Raw genomic sequence first — 18,116 nt, 5'->3', positions numbered from 1 at the left:
GCCGTCGCCTCATTCCACGGGACCTATCGTCCTTCCGCTACTCCTCTCTCTGTTTTTCGCCGAGCATGCGGCGGTGGCCACCGGGCCGATGGGGGCGGCGTCTCGGTGGATCGTGGACAACGAGACCAGCGAGCGGGTGAAGCTGGAGCCGGTGCTGGCTGAGGGCCTGTCAAAGAGCCCTCTGGACAGGATCTCGATGATGATCCGGAGCATGGGCTTCAACTGCGTCCGCTTGACTTGGCCGTTGTTCCTCGCCACCGACAATCCGTCGCTAGCCGCACTATCAGGAAGTCCTTCGACGGCCTCGGCCTCGGCCTCGGCAACGCCATCGCTGGAATCCAAGCCAACAACCCAAACCTGCTAGATCTTTCTTCTCATCCAAGAATTCGTGGTATGTATAATCAACAAGAGATTATTATATCCTGATGCGGTGATGAGGGGCCCACCCAGCGGAAAGTCACGGTCATGATTTATGTCAAAATCAAGGTTGACCAACGCACTATATCCTCGGCCATTCGGACAACCCACTCACCTGACTGGAATAAAGGAGACCCGATCCGACATCAGTATAGCTCGGGAACACACCGAGCATCCGATGCTCAGAAAAGCAAGTATTAGCAAAGGCGCGCCGAACGGTAACCCCATTCGGCCTTACACCAATCCTCGAAATCAGTAGAGCGGAGTGACGACCGAGCAGACTACATTCAGACACATCGATATTTTGGCCAAGAAGCTTCCCGGCTCGGCCAGGGAGCAGATCCATCAGCAAGCACTAATCTCGTTCGGCACATCAGCGGAACAAAGGATAGTGGAATGTTGGCCGAGCGGCTATCCCATTTGGCCCAGGGGCAGACAGTGTTTGGACAAGATGAAGGTCGGCCGAGCGGCTCTTCCGCTTGGCCTAGTAACAGACAAAAGGAGTATCTGTCGGTATCCTTTTGGGAGCCAGTGTCGTTGACAAACGACATGATCGGCGGCATGTTCAGGTAGAGGATTGTACGGTAGAAGCTTCTACTATCACGTCAGAGATATGCTCGACTCATTAAGGTATTGTGTCATAGACATTTTCCTAACACATTTTCATGGGAATCGTGGTGAAGCGTGCATGCCTTGGGAGGCGTGCACACGCGCTACAGGAGCCCTATATAAAGGGGGGTCCAAGCTCAGCGGAGGTATGCGAGAATCCTCTGTTGCTTCTACTATTCGTTACTTTTCTTTGCTTCCATATATCGTCGGTGACTGACTTGAGCATCGGAGGGCCAACTCCGGGGACCCCTTCCCTGGCTCCGCACTAACGTAGTTGTGATTGCAAGGTCGTGCGAAGTCAACACACGGTCAACTGGAGTGCCACATCCCAGTTTCCGTCGCCTCGACTTTCAGACAGGATCATATTTGGCGTCGTCTATGGAAACACAACCTATATCCGAGCTGAGAAGATGGAAGACGCTGGATAACTTCACACAGTGACGCTCACCCAAGAAGAGCTTGACCTGTAACGTCCGCCCTCCTTGCTAACCCTAAGGGACGGGGCTACGATACTCTATGTACATATTACAGCGGAAGACTTAAAATAATTTTCTTAGTTTAATAAAACTTTTGTTTTATTTTCAAATCCGAACTACACTAATATGGTTTCCATAACATGATAACAAGATAAATAGAAACATAACATCAAGTTACCCATATAGTACTACAATTTACGAAACCAAAGCGTAATTCTTAAAAGTTCTTAAAGCAGGTTCTTATTTAGTTGCCTAGCCACCGCCACACACATCTCCTTGCCTCTCCTGCTGCTCCTTTAGCTCATCCAGCTTTTTCCTTTATCTGTGGTACAAGGAAAGTAAGCTATGAGCACTCATGGCTCAGTAAGTTCCTTTCCTACTCACTAAAATCGAAAATCATCACATGATCAAAGAGTATCTTAACATAACATGATCTCAACTAGTCATGGCATAACATCTCATACTCTTTAAGCATATCATGCAACATAACAAAATCATAACTAGTCATGGCATATCATCTCTTAAAACATAGCATGATACATAACATAATCATATCTAATCAAGACATATCATAGCATCATCATAAGGTAGCATGGCATATCAAGCTCTTAAAGCATAGCATGAAACATAACATAATCATATCTAATCATGGCATATCATAAATCATAGCATCATCACAACATGATCATAAGGTATATGCAATACGATTTTGAAAGCATGTATCCGAAAAACATGTGTATGTCTCATGATCTTTAAAATCATTTCTTCTTACATATATACTTGAACATATTATCAACTTAAAGGGGATCCCAGCTATGTACCACTTACATATTGCGCGCAACCTATGTAGGTCCAAGGTAGCAAGTCTTGACCCCTACAAGGCAAACATACTAGGCCCGAGTCTTACTCCATCGACCTAGGGGCACTTAGGAGCCCATCCCTAACGAGGCCCGAGTCTTATTCCATCGACCCCGGGGTGCTTATGGAGCCCACCCTAGGTACAAGCCATATAAAGTAAAGTACATGTCATACTTATACATATCACACATCATAAGAGCATGCATCACTTAGGCACACATCATATCATAAAAGTATGCATCACTTAGGCATACATCATATCATAAAAGTATGCATCACTTAGGCATACATCATGTCATAAAAGTATGCATCACTTAGGCATTCATCATATCATAAAGGTATGCATCACTTAGGCATACATCATGTCATAAAAGCATGCATATTTTCACCACATAACATATCATAAAAGCTTGCATATTTCTATCCACATAGCATATTATAAAAGCATGCATATTTCTAGCACATATCATATCATGGAAAGTATGAATCACAAGCATACATGTTTAAGCATAAGGGTGTATCATGTGATTATACTATCATAAGAAACATGGTAACATAGTTAACTTGGGTTCTAAGCTTCCTAATCCCTTGGGTTCTTATCATGGCCGAACCCCCTTAGATCTCAATTTAGGTAAAAATAACCTCCAAGCATGTGGAACCTAAATTATCATCACCTCAATTTCATAGGAAGCATTATAAGCATGATTAACTTGGTTTCTAAGTTCTCCAAGTCCCTAAACTTCATGTGGCCGAACCTTATCAGGTGTGAAACAAGGTCCCAAATGTCATGAAAGCATGGAAACCTTAAACCATATTTATAGCATTTTTCTTCCAAGTAACATAGTAATCATATTTGAGCTAATTCCTAAGTTCTTCAAGCCCTTAACATATGTCATGGCCAAAATTTCACAAGTATTCATTAGAGCTAAAAACAAGCATACAAGCATGTGAAATTGAACTAACATCTTGTATAAATTCATAATAAGGTATCATACAAAGGGTATGGCCGAAACTTACCCTAGCCTCATTTTAGGTCATTAAGCAACATATAGCATGAGAACTTTGGCCTTCTACTTATCATATTTCATGTAGAGTGACATGAGCATATTTAATTTTCGTTCTAGGGTTTCTAGGGCATCTATCCCTTCATGGCTGAGACCTACAATGGTCCATTTAGGTCATGGAAAAATTATACAAGCATGTGACACAATCAACACATTATCATATTTCCATAAGAAGCATTTTTAACACAATTGATTTCAATTCTAAGGCCTCTAGGTCATTTAAACCCTACTTGGCCGAGACCCATCAGTGGTTAACTTTGCTTCAAATAGCCTAAAAGCATAGGAAGTCATACAAGTTTCATAGCATGTATAAAGACAAGCATAATAAACATACATGTGCATTGTGTCTTAGGCTTCCTAGGTTTCTTTCCTTTTTCTTTTATTTTTCCTCATGGCCGAAACTTACCATTCTCTAAACTAGGTTTTAAGTGGCCTAAAGCATGGAAAACCTAAGTAAGTTTCATGGCAAAAATTACTAAGAACATCATATACAAATTTGGTTCATAAACAAGCTAGGACCCTTGTGACCTTACAAGTCATATATCATGTAACTAAATTCTCTATACCCTAATTAAGCATGAGAGCATTAAACCACTTTCATATCTTAATATCACAGAGGTCTTGAGCATGTTAAAATTTTGTTTAAGCTTTCCTAAGCTATCCATCTTAACATGGCCGAAAATATTAATGAAGAGTTCATGAATTTCTATCAATATTCAACATGCCATTTTTTAAGAGAACTCTATATTCTATCATATAAACATGGTTACTTAAATTTAAAGGTCTTCCTAACCCTAAGCTCTTTTCTTGGCCGAAACATATGAGGGGATTTCCTTTGGTTCCAAGTAACTTTCAAGCAAGAAAGACCAATAAAAGATCCTTAGTAATTCATGGAGGGAATCTTGTACTAGTTTGGTTAAACAATGATTTCCCTAACCTCTTTAAAATATTTTTGGGCGAAATTCTAAGGTTAGGTACTCCTCTGACCAAGAATCATATAGGTATAAAAACATGAAGGAAAACCTTCCTATATAGCATAGAAAAATATTATGAAATGAGGACTTGTTTAAACCTTCCTAGATTTGAAAACTCTTCTTTGGCCGAATTTTTATTAAATTCTATTCTAGGTTTCTAATCCTCATAAAATCCGAAAATCACATAAAAATCCTTGTACCATAGGTGAGGGGAAGCTTACATCCTTTTCGCTTGTGGTTCTAAGGTATGGTGATGGAAGAAGTAGCCTATTCTTCTAGTTCCCTTTCCTTGATTCCCTTGCTAAGTCCTCCTTGTATCTTAGGCTTTCTTAGGAGAAAACCTTGGCTTGGGGCCGAAGATGGAGGAGAGGGGACTGAGGTTCTCGGTGAGGGAGAGGGAGAGGGAAGAATGAGAGAAATGAGAGAAAAATTAGAATTCTTCTCTTTACTTGCTCCCTTTTATGTTAAGGAGGAAGAAGTAGCAAAATTAGTTTTTGCTTTCCTTCTCCCTTAGCCCTTTTTTTCTATTTTCTTTTTATTTTTATTTATTTATTTATCCTCATCATTCATGGTGAAATAAGGGGGAATGAATCCCCTTAATTAGCCTCTTTTATTTTCGGCAAGAGAAGAGAGAAAGAGGGAGAGAAGGAAGGAAGGCAAGTTGCCTTTCTCTTGCTCTTTTCTTGTTTTCTTTTGGCTAACTTTTACTCTCACCCTTATCATGAGTTTCCCTCCTTTGCTATCAATATCTTCTCTCTATCCCAATTGGTTTCTACTAATTAATTCTCTAAATTATAATATAAGAGGTTCAAGGTTCAATCCTTGACCTCCTCTTCTTTTTATTTCATTTTATTTCTTTTTGCTTCAACCCACTTCCTTTTATTTTTCTAAGGCAAAATCCTACATTCATATGCTTATCTTAAAAGCTTAGTGGGTGTTACAAGAAGAGTTGTCGAACTTTAAAATAGTTACATCAAATCCGGCTGAGTGCATCGGCCACTTTGTTCGCCTTTCCTGGGTGATAAAGAATCTCGCAGTCGTAATCATTAACTAGCTCGAGCCATCGGCGTTGCCTCATATTCAGGTCTTTTTGCGTGAAGAAATATTTCAGACTCTGATGGTCGGTATAAATCTTACACTGAGCTCCATATAAATAGTGTCTCCATATTTTGAGAGCGAAGACCACTGCTGCTAGTTCTAAGTCGTGAATGGGATAATTCTTCTCATGCTCTTTAAGTTGTCTAGAAGCGTAGGCAATGACTTTGCCATCTTGCATGAGTACAGCTCCAAGTCTTGTGATGGAAGCATCACTGTACATATCGAAGCCTCTGTTGGTTTCCGGGAGAGTAAGAATCGGAGCACTGGTCAGTCTCCTTTTTAATTCCGCGAAACTCTTCTCGCAAGCTTCTGTCCATTCATACTTTGTATATTTCTTGGTGAGGGCTGTCATAGGGGCTGCGATTTTGGAAAAATTCTCTACGAATTTCCTGTAATAGCCTGCTAGCCCGAGAAAACTCCTGACTTCGCTGGCATTCCTTGGTCTGTTCCAGTTATTTACAGCTTCGATTTTGCTTGGATCCACCATAACTCCATCTTTGGAGATGACATGACCTAGGAATATTACCCGATCAAGCCAAAACTCGCATTTGGAGAATTTGGCATATAGTTGTTTCTCTTGAAGGATCTGTAGTACAGTATTCAGGTGTTCAGCATGTTCTTCTGGGGTTCTCGAATAGATAAGTATATCGTCAATAAAGACGATTACAAATTTATCAAGATATGCCGTAAATACTCGATTCATCAGGTCCATAAATTGTAACACCCACTAAGCTTTTAAGAATAAATATGAGAATGATGAATTTGCTTTAGAAAAATAATAAGAAGTGAGTTGAAGTAAAAAGAAATAAAATGAAATAAAAAGAAGTGATGGTCAATGATTGAACCTTGAACCTCTTATATTATAATTCATAGAATTAATTAGTAGAAACCAATTGGGATAGAGAGAAGATATTGATAGCAAAGGAGGGAAACTCATGATAAAGGTGAGAATAAAAGATAGCCAAAAGAAAACAAGAAAAGAGCAAGAGAAAGGCAACTTGCCTTCCTCCCTTTCTCTCCCTCTTCCTCTTTGATCTTGCCGAAATTTTAAAGAGGAGTTAAGGGGATTCATTCCCCCTTATTTTATCATGAATGGTGAGAATAAATGGAAAATAAGATAAATAAAATAAAAATAGAGAAAAAGGCTAAGGGAGAAGGAAAGCAAAAATCAAGTTTGCTACCTCTTCCCCCTTAACATAAAAGGGAGCAAGAAAAGAGAAAATTATTTTTCTCTCATTTTCTTTCACTCATCCTCTCCCTCACCGAGAACACCACAGTTCCCTCTCCTCCATCTTCGGCCCCAAAGCCAAGTTTGTCCCTTAGAAAGCCTAAGATACAAGGAGGACTTAGCAAAGGAATCAAGGGAAAGGAACTAGAAGAAGAGACTATTTCTTCTTCACCATACCTTAGATCCACAAGCGAAAAGGATGTAAGCTTCCCCTCACCTGTCGTACAAGGTGTTTTATGTACTTTTAGGATTTTATGAGGATTTTAAAACCTAGAAACAAGTTTGAGAAAATTCGGCCAAGAAGAGCTTTCAAAATCTAATGATGTTTAACTAGTCTTCACTATATGATAGATTTTTCAATGCTATGTAGAGGGGTTTTTCTTCATTCTTTTATACCTATATGATGCTTGATCAGAGGAGTACTAAACCCTAGAATTTCAGCCAAAAATATTCTTAAGAGGATAGGGAAATTTATTGTTTTACCCAACTAGTACAAGGTTCTCCCTATGAAATATTAAGGATTATGTATTGGTTTTTCTTCCTTAGAAGATATTTGAAACTAAAAGAAAACCCACTCATATGTTTCGGCCAAGGAAGGGTTTAGGATTAGGAAGGCCTTTAAATTTAAATAACCATGCTCATGCTATAGAATACAAAGATCTTAGAGGATTTGTATGCTTGAATATTGCTAGAATTTCATGAACTCCTTCTTAGGGTTTTTCGGCCATGATGAGATGGATAGCTTAGAAAGCTTAAAAAAAATTTTAAAATGCTCAAGACCTCTGTGCTGTTTAGATATGAAAGTTTTTTAATGCCCTCATGCTTAATTAGGGTGTATAAAAATTAGTAGCATAACATATATCATGTATGACCACAAGGGGTCCTAGTTTACTCATGAACCAATTTGTATATATGTTTCTTAGTAACTTTTGCCATGAAACTTACTTAGAATTTTCATGCTTTAGGCCACTTAAAAACCTAGCTAAAGAATGGTAGGTTTCGTCCATGGAAAAAAAAAGAAAAGAAAAAGAGAAAAAGAAACCTAGAAAGCCTAAGACACAATTCATATGTATACTCATTAGGCTTGTCTTTACACATGCTATGAAACTCGTATGACTTCACATGTTTTTTTTTTATGTTATTGAAGCAAGTTTAAACACTGATGAGTTTCGGCCAAGTAGGGTTTAAATGACCTAGAGGCCTTAGAATTTAAACCAAAGGTGTTAAAATGCTTCTTATGAAAATATGATAACCTATTGATTGTGTCACATGCTTGTATAATTTTTCCATGATCTAAAAGGACTATTGTAAGTCTCGGCCATGGAGGGTTAGACACCCTAGGGACCCTAGGACTTAAATTAAATATGCTCATGTCACCCTACATGAAATGTGATAAGTAGAAAGCCAAGGTTCAATTGCTATATGTTGTTTTATGACCTAAAATGATGTTAGGGTATGTTTCGGCCATAACTATTGTATGATGCTTTGTATGAATTTATACATAATGTTAGTCCAAGTTCACATACTTGTATGCTTGTTTGTATCCCTAATGAGAACTTGTTAAATTTCGGCCATGACATATGTTAAGGGCTTAAAGAACTTAGGAACTAATTCAAATATGTCAAATGTGTTTACCTTATTTCTTGGTAAAAATGTTATAAATATGATTTCAAGTTGTCTATGTTTTTATGTCATATGGAACCTTGTTTCACACCTTAAGGTTTCGGCCACATGAAATTAGGGACTTGAAGAACTTATAAACTAAGTTAATCATGTTTATAATGCTTCCTATGAAAATGTTATGATGATAATTTAGGTACCACATGCTTGGATGTTGTGTTTAGCCTAAATTGAGCTCTAAAGGGGTTTCGGCCACAAGGGTTTAGGAAGCTTAGAACCAAGATAAATATGATACCATGTTTCCTATGATAGGATAATCACAAGATACACCCTTATGCTTAATATGTATGCTTGTGATTTATGACTTATGATATGATATGCATGCTTTTATGATATGATATGCTTTGTTCTTAAAATATGCATGCTTTTATGATAAGCTATGTGGATAAAATATGCATGCTTGATGATATGCTTTATGCTTAAGATATGCATGTTTTTATGATCTATGCCTAAGTGATACATATTGTTATGACATGATGTATGCCTAAGTGATGCATACCTTTATGATATGATGTATGCCTAAGTGATGCATACCTTTATGATATGATGTATGCCTAAGTGATGCATACTTTTATGACATGATGTATGCCTAAGTGATGCATATTTTTATGATGTGTTCCTAAGTGATGCATGCTTTTATGATACATGATATGTATGACATGTACTTTACTTTATGTGTGAGTGGCTTGTACCAAGGGTGGGCTCCATAAGCGCCCCGGGGACTAAGGACCTCGTTAGGGATGGGCTCCTAAGTGCCCCTTGGACTAAGGGCCTAGTATGTTTGCCTCGTAGGGTTCAAGACTTGCTACCTTGGACCTACAAGGTTGCGCGCAATATGTAAGTGGTACATAGCCGGGATCCCCCTTATGTTGAGATTATTTTCAAGTATATATACATATAAAAGAGAATGGTTTTAAAGATCATGAGACATACACATGTTTTTCGGATACATGTTTTCCAAAATCATATTGCATACACCTTTTGATTATGCTATGTTTCATGCTATGCTCTTGATTATGATATGCCATGATAAGGTATGTTTTTGTTATGTTCATGCTATACCTTATAGACATGTTTCGGCCATGGATATGTTGATGCTTGATATATATAGATTTCGGCCATGGATTTGATGATGCCTTGATGTACATATTCGGCCATAGTTATGATGCTTTGATATACATGTTTCGGCCATGCTTTGATATACCATGATACTTGTTTGTTATGCTATGTCTAGCTATGTTTTATGCAATGCACTATGTATATGTTTCGGCCATGATGATGTTTGATATGCCATGACTAGTTGTGATTATATTATGATGCATGATAAGCTTGAATAGAATGCTATGTTATGCCATGATTAGCTGAGATTATGACTTGTTGATACATTCTTGATTATGTGCTGATTGTTGGCTTTAGTGAGTAGGAAAGGAACTTACTGAGCCATGAGTGCTCATAGCTTACTTTCCTTGTACCATAGATAAAGGAAAAAGCTGGATGAGTTAAAGGAGCAGCAGGAGGGGCAACAAAGATGTGTGTGGCGGTGGCTAGGCAACTAATTAAGAACCTGCTTTAAAACCTTTAAGAACTATGCTTTGGTTTTGTGAAATGTAATACAATATGAGTGAGTTGATACTAAGTTTTTATTTATTTCGTTATCATGTTATGAAACCATGTTAGTGTAGTTCGGTTTTAATTAAGTTAAGAAAAATAAATTTTAAGTCTTCCGCTGTAGTACGTACGTAGAGTATCGTAGCCCCGTCCCTTAGGATTAGCAGGGAGGGCGGGCGTTACAGGTTGGTATCAGAGCCAAGTTATTGTCAGCTCACTACACACACATCAAGCCTCCTACCTGCCGCTCCAAGTAAGAATGGGTATGCTAAATTTGCCTGTTATATGCTTAAGTTTAATTTTCTTGTCATATGTTTATGCTTAATTTCTTGTCATATGCTTATGTTTAGTTTCATGTTATATAACTTATGCTTTATTTTTCTTTCTTGTTATTTTGCCTATGTTTTATTTCTTTACTACTTTGCTTATGCTTTATTTCCTTATGTTACATTGTTTGTCATTATATTCCTTATTTTTTCTTATGTTGTTTATACTTTAGATTCATGTTTTACTTGCTTATATTTGATGCTTTATTCTATGCTTTTAGTTATAAATTAGATTAGGAGTACATATTGGTAGGTTAGAAATAATAGCATAACAAATAGATAGGAACAAACCAGTACGTTAGAATGGCTAAAATCGATAACCACTTACACTAGTCTATTTCTTTTAGATAAACATGGTTAGGACACGCAATGCCCGAACCGGAGGAACAGTGACTCCACCAGATCTGACGCAGGTAGTCACAAACCTCCAGCATCAGATCGCAGAACAACAACAGCTAATCACTACCTTAATGGGTCAGCAAGGCAACCCAGTTACCCCACCGGTGAATCCACTACCTGTCATACCTACAGCCGCACCAGTGCCCCCGGCAGCCCCTACTCCGATGGTCCGACAAGAGGCCTACCTGATGCAATGGCAAAGGCTTAAGCCAGAAGCATTCTCGGGAAACTGCGAACCATGGGACGCACAAGCCTGGCTCAAAACCGTGGAGAACATAATGGAACTATTGGATTGGCCTGAACACGAGAAGGTCAAGTGCACGTCGTTCTGTTTTACCGGAGATGCCCGGATGTGGTGGGACAGAGTAAAGGCGAAAAGGCAAATAAACCAAATTCAGTGGGCAGATTTTGAGATAGAGTTCTTAGAGGAATTTTTCCATATGCAAGTGACCAACAAGCACTATGACGAGTTCACTGAGTTCCGGCAAGGTGATCTGTCAGTCAATGAAGTCGTCAAGAGGTTCAACCGCCTAGCTCGATTGTGCCCAGAACTGGTCCGAACTGAAAAAGAAAGGGTCCGGTTGATGTTAAAGATGCTCCGACCCGAGATAGCTCTGAACGTAGCCGGCGGAGTTAATAGACCGCAGACTGCAGAGGAGCTGGTCAGCAGCGCCCTGATTACCGAGCACTATCAGGAAGCAATGAATAAGGGCAAGAACCAAGCATTGACCGGAGGACAAAAATCGCACAGTACCAGAACTGACTGGAAAGGAAACTCAAGTGGAAAGAGGAAGCAGTGGAATAAAACAAAAGGTGGTCCAGCCAATAAGCAGACCAAGTACCCTCAGTGTGCCACATGTGGAAAGATGCATTCTGGTATATGTCTTCTGAGCACCAAAAAGTGCTACAACTGCGGAAGGGAAGGTCATTTGGCAAGAAATTGCCCTACTCAGTCTCAAGCACTACCTCCGCAGAACAACCAGAATATGAGTACCCCTGCACAGCTCCACCAGATGTAAGCTGCCATAGAAGGGACTTCAATCAGCCAAGGAAGATTGGAGGCCCCTCCCACTATGACCAATGCCAGAGTCTACTCTCTCACTCAGGACGACGTGGCGAACGCCTCTACTATCGCCACAGGTCAGTTATTTAATTTCAGTCAGTATGCTAGAATTTTTATTCGATGCTGAAAACAAACTGAAGGGGGAATCCATCGAAAAAAAAAAACTGAAACATGTTTCGTATCCATTAGTTGAAACCATGTCCGAACGACTCTCTACCCTCACCATAACACCAACGTTATTCGAGAACATGTTAGAGAAGCAAACCAAGGACCCGAGCCTTCAAAGAATTAAACAAGAGACCGTAGAAGGAAAGAATGACGGGTTTCGTATCGCAGACGATGGAATACTATACCTCAGGGATCGACTATGTATTCCAGATGATCCAGAGTTGCGGAAGAAGATACTGGAGGAAGCCCATACAACGCCTTATACAATACACCCAGGTTCCACTAAGATGTACCAGGACCTGAAAAAGAAATTTTGGTGGTCCGGTATGAAAAGAGAAGTGGCTCAGTACGTCAGTACTTGTCTGACATACCAAAGGGTAAAAGCTGAACACCAGAGACCCGGTGGATTATTACAACCTGTCCAAATTCCAGAATGGAAATGGGAAGAAATCTCCATGGATTTCATTTCAGGTCTACCCAAGACAACAAACGGGTATGATGCTATATGGGTGATCGTGGACAGATTGACAAAGTCTGCACACTTTTTGGCGATCAAGATGACTTATTCAACTGAACAACTAGCTCAGCTATATGTTAAGGAAATCGTCAGATTACATGGTATCCCTAAGACCATTATTTCCGATAGAGACGGACGTTTTGTCTCGCACTTTTGGGAGTGCGTTCAGAAGGCTCTCGGCACGAAGTTGTTGTTTAGCACAGCCTTTCACCCACAGACTGATGGGCAGACTGAAAGAGTAAATCAAATATTGGAGGATATGTTAAGAGCTTGTGCCCTGGACTTCAAGGGGAGCTGGTGCCGATATTTATACCTGGCAGGATTCGCCTACAATAATAGCTACCAAGCTACAATTGGAATGGCACCTTACGAAGCTCTATATGGGAGAAAGTGTAGATCTCCTATATGCTGGTATGAAATTGGTGAAAAGAAAGAAATGGGGTTCCGAACGGAACTTATTGATGACACTACCCGGGCTATACAAAAGATCCGTCAACGAATAGAAACTGCTCAGAGCCGGCAGAAGAATTATGCCGATAAACGACGCAGACCGCTGGAATTCAACATCAGAGATTTGGTATTCCTTAAAGTATCCCCCATGAAAGGGATAATGAGGTTCGGAAGGAGGAGCAAGCTAAGCCCACGATACGTAGGACCATACCGGATTTTAGAAAGAGTGGGCCAAGTCGCATACAGACTAGAACTACCTTCAGACATGGCGGCCATTCACAACGTGTTCCATGTATCGATGCTCAAGAAATGTACTCCCAGCACAGATCAAGTGATTGAGCCTCAGTCGGTACAAGTGCAGGAAGACCTGAGTTACGAAAGTAAACCCATCCAGATTCTGGACCGAGAAATCAAGAGGTTAAGGAACAAAGAAATACCCTTAGTAAAGGTCTTGTGGCGGAATCAACGATTGGAAGAAGCCACCTGGGAACGCGAGGACGATATGAAACAAAAGTACCCAGAACTATTTTAAAGTTCAAAGACGAACTTTTTATGAGGTACGGGGTACTGTAACACCCACTAAGCTTTTAAGAATAAATATGAGAATGATGAATTTGCCTTAGAAAAATAATAAGAAGTGAGTTGAAGTAAAAAAGAAATAAAATGAAATAAAAAGAAGTGATGGTCAAGGATTGAACCTTGAACCTCTTATATTATAATTCACAGAATTAATTAGCAGAAACTAATTGGGATAGAGAGAAGATATTGATAGCAAAGGAGGGAAACTCATGATAAAGGTGAGAATAAAAGATAGCCAAAAGAAAACAAGAAAAGAGCAAGAGAAAGGCAACTTGCCTTCCTCCCTTTCTCTCCCTCTTCCTCTTTGATCTTGCCGAAATTTTAAAGAGGAGTTAAGGGGATTCATTCCCCCTTATTTTATCATGAATGGTGAGAATAAATGGAAAATAAGATAAATAAAATAAAAATAGAGAAAAAGGCTAAGGGAGAAGGAAAGCAAAAATCAAGTTTGCTACCTCTTCCCCCTTAACATAAAAGGGAGCAAGAAAAGAGAAAATTATTTTTCTCTCATTTTCTTTCACTCATCCTCTCCCTCACCGAGAACACCACAGTTCCCTCTCCTCCATCTTCGGCCCCAAAGCCAAGTTTGTCCCTTAGAAAGCCTAAGATACAAGGAGGACTTAGCAAAGGAATCAAGGGAAAGGAACTAGAAGAAGAGACTATTTCTTCTTCACCATACCTTAGATCCACAAGCAAAAAGGATGTAAGCTTCCCCTCACCTGTGGTACAAGGCGTTTTATGTACTTTTCAGATTTTATGAGGATTTTAAAACCTAGAAACAAGTTTGAGAAAATTCGGCCAAGAAGAGCTTTCAAAATCTAATGATGTTTAACTAGTCTTCACTATATGATAGATTTTTCTATGCTATGTAGAGGGGGTTTTCTTCATGCTTTTATACCTATATGATGCTTGATCAGAGGAGTACTGAACCCTAGAATTTCGGCCAAAAATATTCTTAAGAGGCTAGGGAAATTTATTGTTTTACCCAACTAGTACAAGGTTCTCCCTATGAAATATTAAGGATTATGTATTGGTTTTTCTTCCTTAGAAGATATTTGAAACTAAAAGAAAACCCACTCATATGTTTCGGCCAAGGAAGGGTTTAGGATTAGGAAGGCCTTTAAATTTAAATAACCATGCTCATGCTATAGAATACAAAGATCTTAGAGGATTTGTATGATTGAATATTGCTAGAATTTCATGAACTCCTTCTTAGGGTTTTTCGGCCATGATGAGATGGATAGCTTAGAAAGCTTAAACAAAATTTTAAAATGCTCAAGACCTCTGTGCTGTTTAGATATGAAAGTTTTTTAATGCCCTCATGCTTAATTAGGGTGTAGAAAAATTAGTAGCATAACATATATCATGTATGACCACAAGGGGTCCTAGTTTACTCATGAACCAATTTGTATATATGTTTCTTAGTAACTTTTGCCATGAAACTTACTTAGATTTTTCATGCTTTAGGCCACTTAAAAACCTAGCTAAAGAATGGTAGGTTTCGGCCATGGGAAAAAAATAAAAGAAAAAGAGAAAAAGAAACCTAGAAAGCCTAAGACACAATTCATATGTATACTCATTAGGCTTGTCTTTACACATGCTATGAAACTCGTATGACTTCACATGTTTTTTTTTATGTTATTGAAGCAAGTTTAAACACTGATGAGTTTCGGCCAAGTAGGGTTTAAATGACCTAGAGGCCTTAGAATTTAAACCAAAGGTGTTAAAATGCTTCTTATGAAAATATGATAACCTATTGATTGTGTCACTTGCTTGTATAATTTTTCCATGATCTAAAAGGACTATTGTAAGTCTCGGCCATGGAGGGTTAGACACCCTAGGGACCCTAGGACTTAAATTAAATATGCTCATGTCACCCTACATGAAATGTGATAAGTAGAAAGCCAAGGTTCAATTGCTATATGTTGTTTTATGACCTAAAATGATGCTAGGGTATGTTTCGGCCATAACTATTGTATGATGCTTTGTATGAATTTATACATAATGTTAGTCCAAGTTCACATGCTTGTATGCTTGTTTGTAGCCCTAATGAGAACTTGTTAAATTTCGCCATGACATATGTTAAGGGCTTAAAGAACTTAGGAACTAATTCAAATATGTCAAATGTGTTTACCTTATTTCTTGGTAAAATGTTATAAATATGATTTCAAGTTGTCTATGTTTTTATGTCATATGGAACCTTGTTTCACACCTTAAGGTTTCGGCCACATGAAATTAGGGACTTGAAGAACTTAGAAACTAAGTTAATCATGTTTATAATGCTTCCTATGAAAATGTTATGATGATAATTTAGGTACCACATGCTTGGATGTTGTGTTTAGCCTAAATTGAGCTCTAAAGGGGTTTCAGCCACAAGGGTTTAGGAAGCTTAGAACCAAGATAAATATGATACCATGTTTCCTATGATAGGATAATCACAAGATACACCCTTATGCTTAATATGTATGCTTGTGATTTATGACTTATGATATGATATGCATGCTTTTATGATATGATATGCTTTGTGCTTAAAATATGCATGCTTTTATGATAAGCTATGTGGATAAAATATGCATGCTTGATGATATGCTTTATGCTTAAGATATGCATGTTTTTATGATCTATGCCTAAGTGATGCATATTGTTATGACATGATGTATGCCTAAGTGATGCATACCTTTATGATATGATATATGTCTAAGTGATGCATACCTTTATGACATGATGTATGCCTAAGTGATGCATACCTTTATGATATTATGTATGCCTAAGTGATGCATACTTTTATGACATGATGTATGCCTAAGTGATGCATACTTTTATGATGTGTGCCTAAGTGATGCATGCTTTTATGATACATGATATGTATGACATGTACTTTACTTTATGTGTGAGTGGCTTGTACCAAGGGTGGGCTCCATAAGCGCCCCAGGGACTAAGGATCTCGTTAGGGATGGGTTCCTAAGTGCCCCTAGGACTAAGGGCCTAGTATGTTTGCCTCGTAGGGTTCAAGACTTGCTACCTTGGACCTACAAGGTTGCGCGCAATATGTAAGTGGTACATAGCCGGGATCCCCCTTATATTGAGATTATTTTCAAGTATATATACATATAAAAGAGAATGGTTTTAAAGATCATGAGACATACACATGTTTTTCGGATACATGTTTTCCAAAATCATATTGCATACACCTTTTGATTATGCTATGTTTCATGCTATGCTCTTGATTATGATATGCCATGATAAGGTATGTTTATGTTATGTTCATGCTATACCTTATAGACATGTTTCGGCCATGGATATGTTGATGCTTGATATATATAGATTTCGGCCATGGATTTGATGATGCCTTGATGTACATATTCGACCATAGTTATGATGCTTTGATATGCATGTTTTGGCCATGCTTTGATATACCATGATACTTGTTTGTTATGCTATGTCTAGCTATGTTTTATGCAATGCACTATGTATATGTTTCGGCCATGATGATGTTTGATATGCCATGACTAGTTGTGATTATATTATGATGCATGATAAGCTTGAATAGAATGCTATGTTATGCCATGATTAGCTGAGATTATGACTTGTTGATACATTCTTGATTATGTGCTGATTGTTGGCTTTAGTGAGTAGGAAAGGAACTTACTGAGCCATGAGTGCTCATAGCTTACTTTCCTTGTACCACAGATAAAGGAAAAAGCTGGATGAGTTAAAGGAGCAGCAGGAGGGGCAACAAAGATGTGTGTGGCGGTGGCTAGGCAACTAATTAAGAACCTGCTTTAAAACCTTTAAGAACTATGCTTTGGTTTTGTGAAATGTAATACAATATGAGTGAGTTGATACTAAGTTTTTATTTATTTCGTTATCATGTTATGAAACCATGTTAGTGTAGTTCGGTTTTAATTAAGTTAAGAAAAATAAATTTCAAGTCTTCCGCTGTAGTACGTACGTAGAGTATCGTAGCCCCGTCCCTTAGGGTTAGCAGGGAGGGCGGGCGTTACATAAATACTGCAGGAGCGTTGGTTACTCCAAAAGGCATAACTATGAACTCATAGTGTCCATATCGGGTTCGAAATGCTGTTTTTGGTATATCATCTGGTTTCACCTTCACTTGATGATAACCGGATCGTAGGTCTATCTTTGAGAAAACGGTCGCACCCTTCAGTTGGTCGAACAGGTCATCGATCCGTGGGAGTGGGTACCAGTTCTTGATCGTCACATTATTCAGCGCTCGGTAGTCTATACACATTCGCATAGACCCATCCTTCTTCTTTACGAACAGCACTGGAGCTCCCCATGGAGAGTGACTAGGACGAATAAGTCCCTTGTCGAGTAATTCGGATAACTGTTCCTAAAGCTCCTTTAATTCAGCCGGAGCCATACGATAAGGTGCTTTTGAAATCAGCTGAGTACCAGGAATCAATTCGATTCCGAATTCTATCTCTTTGTCAAGGGCCAACCCTGGTAGTTCATCAGGAAATACTCTTGGATAGTTGCATACTATTCTGACATCTTCTAATTTCTAGTCTTTGACTTGATTGGTGTTAACCACGTGCGCTAGAAACCCCATACATCCTTTATCTAACATCCCTTGTGCTT

The 18,116-nt window shown here is 38.9% G+C and overlaps 1 pseudogene; it reads left to right on the top strand.

Annotated features, from left to right (window-relative positions):
* Positions 1 to 211: 211 nt before the first annotated feature.
* The window catches only part of LOC121999474, a 77,327-nt pseudogene continuing 59,422 nt past the window's right edge, over positions 212 to 18,116 (top strand).

The sequence above is a fragment of the Zingiber officinale genome, chromosome 7A, assembly GCF_018446385.1.
Source record: "Zingiber officinale cultivar Zhangliang chromosome 7A, Zo_v1.1, whole genome shotgun sequence".
Classification (NCBI taxonomy): Eukaryota; Viridiplantae; Streptophyta; class Magnoliopsida; order Zingiberales; family Zingiberaceae; genus Zingiber; species Zingiber officinale.
This window is presented reverse-complemented; position numbering and strand designations above follow the sequence as displayed.